Source organism: Theropithecus gelada, chromosome 16, assembly GCF_003255815.1.
Source record: "Theropithecus gelada isolate Dixy chromosome 16, Tgel_1.0, whole genome shotgun sequence".
Taxonomy (NCBI): Eukaryota; Metazoa; Chordata; class Mammalia; order Primates; family Cercopithecidae; genus Theropithecus; species Theropithecus gelada.
Window position 1 is genome coordinate 72920209 of NC_037684.1, and position 9193 is coordinate 72929401.

At 38.3% G+C, this 9193-nt stretch overlaps 1 pseudogene; it reads right to left on the bottom strand.

The window, feature by feature from the left end:
* Positions 1-251: 251 nt before the first annotated feature.
* On the bottom strand, positions 252-1289 carry LOC112610184 (annotated as a pseudogene).
* Positions 1290-9193: the final 7904 nt, after the last annotated feature.

A 9193-nucleotide genomic window follows, 5' to 3' on the forward strand; every position in this document is an offset into this window, starting at 1 on the left:
CAAGACAGCACTGAGTTCAATGCCTAACAGTTGATTTACACTCCCTCTCCTCAGTGCACAGAAATGCTCTCTGCACCATGTTGCCACTGCCAGGGAATGCGTTAGGCGTGGCATTGGCTATTCAAGACAGTTTTTTTTTCTACCTCTTCAATGCCTCTTATGTGTAGATAGTTGTTAAATTGGTATCCTTGCAGGGGAGACAATCAGTGGAAACTTCTCTTTCACTATCTTGCTCTACTCCCTATTCTATGTCACGTTCTTTTCAGACATATTTCAGAGTCCTTTCCTGAACAGCCAATGATAACCTCTTTTTCAAAAAGGTCCACATCTTACATCTCTTTCAATGTATGTGAAATCTTGGAGATGAGCCAAGCTAGAAGCATTGTTACCACAGATTCTACACCATGAAGAAGGTACCACTGAGTTTTCTTGTGAAAAATCATGGGAAATGGTGTCTGTGCTTCTTAATTTGTTCTCTAATGTCATGAAAAAGAACTTTGGTCAGAATAAGAGGGCCCATGGCTTTTACAACCAGTCTTTATGCATCAGAAACACTTTCTTTATCAGATGAGTCAATAACACCTTCTTCTTTTTCTTAAAAAAAAAAATCAAATAGGATATTGATCTGCTCCTCAAAAGTTTTTTCGAAATCATCACTGAAAGAACATGTGCATGATCACTGATTTTATCTGTTCTATACCTTTGAGCTTCCTCAGTTGTATCCACCCCCAGTCATCCCTTTCCTCTTCTTCCACGGCATATGAAGAGGACTCACTGCATCTGGTGGTGGTGGTGATGGTACTTTCTCACTGCTGGGTATGGAGGCATTGCCTTGTCATTGCTCTTTCTATTTTTCTTTTACTGTTCTTTCTCTTCTGTACCACTCACTATTTTCAGATGGATTTTTGAGAATAAATGTGCAGAGTTTATGATATGTATGAAGCATGTCTCTATAGAAACTGGCTTTACAAAAATTACCTATGCTTTGCTTCTTTGGGTTGATGTGCAGATGCATTTCAGGATTCTCACTCTGGACTGAGAACACGTTTTTAAATGAATCCATCCAACATGTCTTGCAGTTTGTTTGCCTCATGAGATCCACTGATAATGTAATGGTCATTCTTGCCACCACAGGACTTGTGCTTCTAACTTACAAATAAAATATTTGGTGGGATGCACAGGAGGCCAACTGGGCCCTTTGCAATGTCAACTATGTTGACTGTAACTGTCTTAATTCCATTTCCTTTGTCCTCAACCTTAGCAGTCAAATGGGGCATATTTGGACACATTGTGGTTGATGTTGACAGATTTTTGACTTATTAGTGGCCTTATCTACAAGATGGACAGATCTTTGTAACTTTTTGGTATCTTTTGTCTGCAGAAGGCATGACAAATGACTACAAGAGTTCTCCATCTTTGATATGATGAAGTGCTTGCCACTGAGGCTGTAAGCTTCTTGTTTGTGTGCTGTTTCCCCAACATAGGTGCTAATGGCTATGCCACACCTTGTTTTTGACAAATACAAACAAATCCAATGCTGTTTACTAGGGACTGGGATGGAGTAAGGTGTAGCATAAATCTGAGTCCCAGTCCCAGAAAGCAGAAGTGGCAGCAGCAAGAGCCAAGGGCTACCACAGAAAAGTGGGGAGGAGCTGTCCCTGCAATGTCCAGGGTCCACACCTATGGCAGCCACAGGCTAGAAACCAGACAAGAAGAAATTTACCATGAGCTGGGAGAGTTAGGGGAGGGCCTTCTCCACCAGCAGCAGCTCACAAGGTTCAGGACATAGAAAGGGCTGGGCATGGGGTACGTGGTCCACCCTTCCGCTTGTCTCCATTGATCTCTGGTTTTCTAAGTGAACAATATGATTTACAAGGAAGATGGTTTTATCATATTTCATGATTATATACCATTTACTTCAATTTCCTTTATTTTGTTATTTACTTATATTTCTTTACTCTTGTATATTAATATAAATAGTTAGCATGCTTCTGGTTCCCAATATAAATTGAAATGGTACTAGTATTTTGCCATTTTAGAATTACATTATTAGTTTTTTGAAAATAGTGTTCGTTTAAAGTCATTCAATTCCATTTCTAGTATAGTTTTTCTTAGAAATATCTATCAATTATTTTTCTTTCATCATCTATTGAGATGATCTTAATGCTTTTCTCTTTTAAAATGGGGACTCTAACCATTGAGTTTTCTGAGAATGAACCTCTTTTATTATTGCATTTATTTGCTTAGGGTGTATTTTTCTTGTGTTTAGTGAATTGTCTTTGCAAATACATTATCTAGATGTTTTTCCATTTCCATTCATATGTAATATTTTGTACCATTTAATGAGGGTTTAGTATTAATGCTTTGCTAAATTAATAAAAATGAACCATTCAGAGTTGCATTTTGGCTCCCTGTGGTCTGGAATTATTTTTAAACTCATTAAAATTTAATACTTTGTTCTGTAAAGGTTAGCTAGAACTCAGCTATGAAAATGATCTTATTGCTTGTATAACATCAGCTGATAATCACCTTTCTGATATGATAATTCATCTATTCAAGCTTAACACTCCTAGAGTTATTTTTTATCTGTTTTAAATTTCATTCAAAAATATTCTTTCCTCTTGGTCCTTAAATTGATTGGCAAAAATTGCATGATATATTCTTTTTTCAATCTCTTCTGTAGTTGTGGTTATTTATTTTTCATTACTAATATTGTAGTTTCACTTGGTTTCTTTTTCACTTACTGAAAATTGAGAGCAATTTCTTTCATTTGTATTTCCAAAAGTTCACCTTTTGGTTATGTTTATTTCTTTTATTGGTTTTACTATTTCCTCAGGTTTACATTGTAAATAACATTTTAAAATATTTTAAGACAAGTGTTTTTATTTTCTTTTTCTTCTTCTTCTTTTTTTTTTTTTTCTGAGACAGAGTTTCACTCTTGCTACCCAGGCTGGAGTACAATGGCACAACCTTGGCTCACTGCAACCTCCGCCTCCCGGGTTCAAGCTATTCTCCTGCCTCAGCCTCCCGAGTAGCTGGTATTACAGGCATACGCTACCACACCCGGCTAATTTTGTATTTTTAGTAGAGACAGGGTTTCTCCATGTCGGTCAGGCTGGTCTCAAACTCCTGACCTCAGGTGATCTGCCCACCTCGGCCTCCCAAACTGCTGGGATTACAGGCATGAGCGACCGTGCCCGGCCTGTTTTTCTTATTTCTTAACAGAAATACTAGGTTTAAATCTGAGTCCTTCAGCTTTAAATAAAAGAGTATTGCTCTGTTTCTCTTTAGCCATGCCATGAAGTGTCCTTTTAACCCATTTCTCCATATTTTTTTATTTTCTCTTTTTTGAAAAATGTGCTTAATTTCTAACATGTTTTTGTTATGTTTTACATATTTACTTCTATTTTTGTTGGGATGTAATTAAAGAATATGAACTATGCACTCAGTTTTTAAAAATATTAAACTTTTATTTGTGTCTAATACACGATCATTTTTGTAAACATTCCCATGTATAGTTGAATAAAATCTATATTTTCTGTTTGGGGTAGGTAAAGGTCTACTACCTAATGCTATCATATTATTGCACCCCAAAGCCTAAAATAGTGTAATACACAGTAAGAACTTAGTGGATACATAAATTCTGCTGATTTCTTTATTTTTTGGTCAACCAAATTGGTCAAAATCTGAATCATATTATGGCAGAGTGCTATTTGTCCCCTAATATCTATTATCTTTTTTGCTGGGCACATGGCCTCCAAGATAAAATCCAAATGCCCTAGCCTCCCTTGGAGTTATGTGAGGCCATTACATTTTGTACAGTAAGATGTCAGTAAAAACATGTGAGGAAATTCTGTGCCATTTTCTTAGAAATAAGTTGCTTTCCTTCTGCACTTTCTCCCTTCCCAAGTGATTAGTTTAGAAGAACTTCGTGGTGGTGAGACAGCTTCTGGCATGCAATCCAGAGGCTGCAAAGGTCGTAGAAGAAGCCCACAATACAGGTTTACTTTCAGAAGCAGAGGTAACATCTATCCCATACAGTTTACCAACAAAAACCTTTTTAAAAATTGTGGCACAAAACAAATAACAGGGAACTCTCAGTTTCCGAAGCAGCAGATAAAAAGCTCAGAAGTCACCACTCCTTCCGAACAACAAGTAAAAAGTTGAATAAAATGAAAAATCAACAACTCTAACACTTCTTAGATCTTCAAGAAAGAAGAGGTACAGGATAAACCCATGCTTCCAAAATTGGAGAGACAGAGAGACAGATACAAAAAAACAGATCTTGTATGCAGAAGCAGAAACCTCTACGGGAACAGGCTCTGGGACAGAAAAACCTGGACTGTAATTGATGAATTGCTGAAGGCTCATTGTGGACAAGTCTGAGAGTAAACGCTTCAGGGGGACTTCATAATCAGTCCCCCTATTCCCCCCCACCCCCACATACTTTTGTGTGTTTTATTGTCTGGAAATCCACCAGGCTTTCTGAGTGAATTTCGGAGAAAATCCACCCTTCTGCTTTTGGAAATGGGGGAAAGGGCAGCAGGTGGAGAAACAATTTTGAAATACAACAGGGCATTCTGTTCTTCATAGTATATTGTACTCTTAGGAGAAGCTATGTAACCAGAGCCTAACTTGCTGGGTTTTATAAGAATCAGCTGGTCTAAATCAAAGGAAATACCCAACTCCAATCAAATTTATCATCCTAGGTGACAGCAGAAAAATATCTAACTCCAGCCCCCTCAACTCATTATGTTTCACCTAAAAAGAGGATGTGGGTTACAAAAAGTACTCGTGAAGTTCACAGTCCAGAGGCACAGGTTCACCAAAATAACAAAATCTAACCATAGGACTATAGAACAATTCCCACCCCCAACATCTTATCATCACATTACCAAAGCCCTATTTACAGCAGTTTGTTATATACAGTGCATCAAGCAAAAATTGCAAGGCATACTAAAAGGCAAAAATCAACCAATCAATCAGGTTGAAGAATTTTAAGACTGATAATTTAAAACAACTGCAATTTATATGCTATAAATATTAATGGACAAAACTGACAGCATGCAGGAACATATGAGTGGAGTTTTTAGCGTCTTCCAGGTATACAATCATATCATCAGCAAAGGGAGATAGTTTGACTTCTTCTTTTCCTACTTGGATGTCTTTTCTTTCTTTCTCTTGCCTGATTGCTCTGGCTAGGACTTCTTGTATTATGTTAAATGAGAGTAATAAGAGTGAGCATTCTTTTCTTGTTCTGGCTGTCAAAGGAAATAATTTCAGCTTTTGTCCATTCATTATGATGCTTGTGCTGAGTTTGACACAGATGGCTGTCATTATTTTGAGATGTGTTCCTTTGATGTCTAGTCTGTTGAGGGTTTTTATCATGAAGGGAAGTTGTATTTCATCAAAAGCCTTTTTCATATCTATTGATATGATCATATGGATTTTGCTTTTAAATCTGTTTATGTGGTGAATCACATTCAGTGATTTGCATATGTTGAATGAGCCTTGGATCTCAGGAATAAAGCCTACTTGGGATGGTGAATTAACTTTTTGATGTGCTGCTGGATTCAGCTTGCTAGTATTTTGTTAAGCATTTCTGCATCTATATTCATTAGGGATATTGGCTGGATGTTTTCTTTTCTCATTGTGTCTGCCAGATTTTGGTATCAGGTTGATGCTGGCTTCATAAGATGAGTTAGAAAGGAGCCTCTTTTGTGGATGTCCTCTGTCACCGTTGCTATTCAACATAGTATTGGAGGTTCTGGCCAGGGCAATCAGGCAAAAGAAAGAAATAAAGCATATTCAATTAGGAAAAGAGGAAGTCAAATTGTCCCTGTTTGCAGATGACATGATTGTTTATTTAGAAAACCCCACTGTCTCAGCCCAAAATCTCCTTAAGCTGATAAGCAACTTCAACAAAGTCTCAGTATACAAAATCAATGCGCAAAAATCACAAGCATTCGTATACACCAATAACAGACAAACAGAGAGCCAAATCATGAGTGAACTCTCATTCAGAATTGCTACAAAGAGAATACAATACCTAGGAATACAACTTACAAGGGATGTGAAGGACCTCTTCAAGGAGAACTGCAAACCACTTCTCAAAGAAATAAAGGAGGACACAAAACAAATGAAAACACAGTCCATGTTCATGGATAGGAAGAATCAATATCATGAAAATGGCCATACTGCCCAAAGTAATTTACAGGTTCAATGCTATCCCCATCAAGCTACCATTGACTTTCTTCACAGAATTGGAAAAAAACTACTTTAAGTTTCATAATGAACCAAAAAAGAGTCCACATAGCCAAGACAATCTTAAGCAAAAAGAACAAAGCTGAAGGTATCATGCTACCTGACTTCAAACTACACTATAAGGCTACAATAACCAAAACAGCATGGTACTGATACCAAAACAGATATATAGCGCAATAGAACAAAACAGAGGCCTCAGAAACAATGCCACACATCTACAACCATCTGATCTTTGATAAACCTGACAAAAACAAGAAATGGGGAAAGGATTCCCTATTTAATAAATGGTGTTGGGAAAACGGGCTAGCCATATGCAGAAAACTGAAACTGGACCCCTTCCTTATGCCTTATACAAAAATTAACTCAAGACGGATTAAAGACTTAAGCATAAAATCTAAAACCATGAAAATCCTAGAAGAAAACCTAGGCAATACCATTCAGAACATAGGCATGAACAAAGACTTCATGACTAAAATACCAAAAGCAATGGCAATAAAAGCCAAAATTGACAAATGGGATCTAATTAAAATAAAGAGCTTCTGCACAGCAAAAGAAACTATCATCAGAGTGAACAGGCAACCTACAGAATGGGAGAAAATTTTTGCAATCTATCCATCTGACAAAGGGCTAATATTCAGAATTTACAAAGAACTTAAACAAATTTACAAGAAAAGAACAAAAAACCCCATCAAAAAGTGGGCAAAGGATATGAACAGAAACTTCTCAAAAGAAGACATTTAAGCAGTCAACAAACATATGAAAAAAAGCTCATCATCACTGGTAATTAGAGAAACGCAAATCAAAACCACAATGAGATACCATCTCTTGTCAGTTAGAATGGCGATCATCAAAAAGTCAGGAAACAACAGATGCTGGAGAGGATGTGGAGAAACAGGAATGCTTTTACACTGTTGGTGGGAGTGTAAATTCATTCAACCATTGTGGAAGAGTGTGGAGATTCTTCAAGGATCTATAACCAGAAAATATCATTTGACTCAGCAATCCCATTCCTGGGTATATACCCAAAGGATTATAAATCATTCTGCTATAAAGACATAGGCACATGCATGTTTACTGCGGCACTGTTCACAATAGCAAAGACTTGGAACCAACCCAAATGCCCATCAGTAATAGACTGGATAAGAAAATGTGGCAGATATACATCATGGAATACTATGCAGCCATAAAAAAGGATGAGTTCATGTCCTTTGCACGGACATGGATGAAGCTGGAAACCATAATTCTCAGCAAACTAACACAAGAACAGAAAACCAAACACTGCATGTTCTCACTCACAAGTGGGAGTTGAACAATGAGAACATATGGACACGGGGAGGGGAACATTACACACTGGGGCCTATTGGGGGGTGAGGGGCTAGGGGAGGGATAGCATTAGGAGAAATACCTAATGTAGATGATGGGTTGATGGTTCAGCAGACTATCATGGCACGTGTATACCTATGTAACAAACCTGCATGTTCTGCACATGTATCCCAGAACTTAAAGTATAATAAAAAAAAAAAAAAAAAAGAAAGAAAGGAGCGTCCTTTGCAACTATCTTTGATATAGTTTCATTAGGATTGGTCCCAGTTCTTTTTTTAATATCTGATTGAATTTGGCAGTAAATCCATCTGGTCCAGGGCTTGTTTTGGTTGCTATTTTCATTACTGACTCAATTTCAGACTTTGTTATTGTACTTTTCAGGCTTTTAGCTGATAAACAACTGGAAAGTTTCAGAATACAAAATCAATGTACAAAAATTAGTAGCATTTCTATACACCAATAACATTCAGGCTGAGAGTCAAATAAAGAACACTATCCCATTTACAGCAGCTACATGAAATTGAAGTGCCTAGGCATACAGCAAACTGAAGAGGAAAGCTACAAAACACTGCTGAAAGAAATCAGATGATCAAAAAAAAAAAAAAAAAAAAAAAGGAAAAGCATTCCATGGGTCATGGATTGAAATAATCAATATCATAAAATGGCCATACTACCTACATTAGGTTGTTCTTCCACTGCTTTAAATACCTAAAGCTGAGTAGTTTATAAGAAAAAGATTTAGTTGCTCACGGTTCTGCAGGCGATATAGGAAGCATAGTGGCATCTGCTTCTGGAGAAGCCTCAGGAAGCTTCCAGTCTTGGTGGAAGGCAAAGGTAGAGCAGGCACATCACATGGCAGTAAAGGAAGTAAGAGAGAGAGAGAGACAGAGTTGGGGTGAGGTGCCATGCACATTTAAATGACCAGATCTCACAAGAAGTCTATCACAAAGACACCAAGCCATGAGTAATCTGCCTTCATGATGCAAACACCTCCCACCAAGTTCCACCTCCAGAACTGAAAATTACAATGCAACATGAGATTTGGGTTGGGACAAATATCCAAACTATATCATTTCACCCCGGCCCCTCCCAAATCTCTTGTCCTTCTCACATTGCAAAATGCAGTCATGCCTACCCAAGTCTCCAAATGTCTGAATTCATTCTAGCATTAACGCGAAAGTCCAAAGTCTCCAGGGGTGGCAGTGGCTAAGATGTGGGGAGCAGTATCTGGAGACTGCACAGGACAGTGGGGCCCTAGGACTGGCCCACAAAATAGTTAAGTCCATCTAGGTCTCAGGGGAAGAAAGAAAAAGGCCTGCTAGGCCGGGCACGGTGGCTCACGCCTGTAATCTCAGCACTTTGTTAGGCTGAGGCAGGCAAGGTCATCTGAGGTCAGGAGTTTGAGACCAGCCTGACCAACATGGAGAAACCCCGTCTCTATTAAAAATACAAAATTAGCCGGTCATGGTGGTGCATACCTGTCATCCCAGCTACTTGGGAGGCTGAGGCAGGAGAATCGCTTGAACCCGGGAGGCGGAGATTGTGGTGAGCCGAGATTGTTCCATTGCACTCCAGCCTGGGCAATGAGAGTGAAACTCCATCTCAA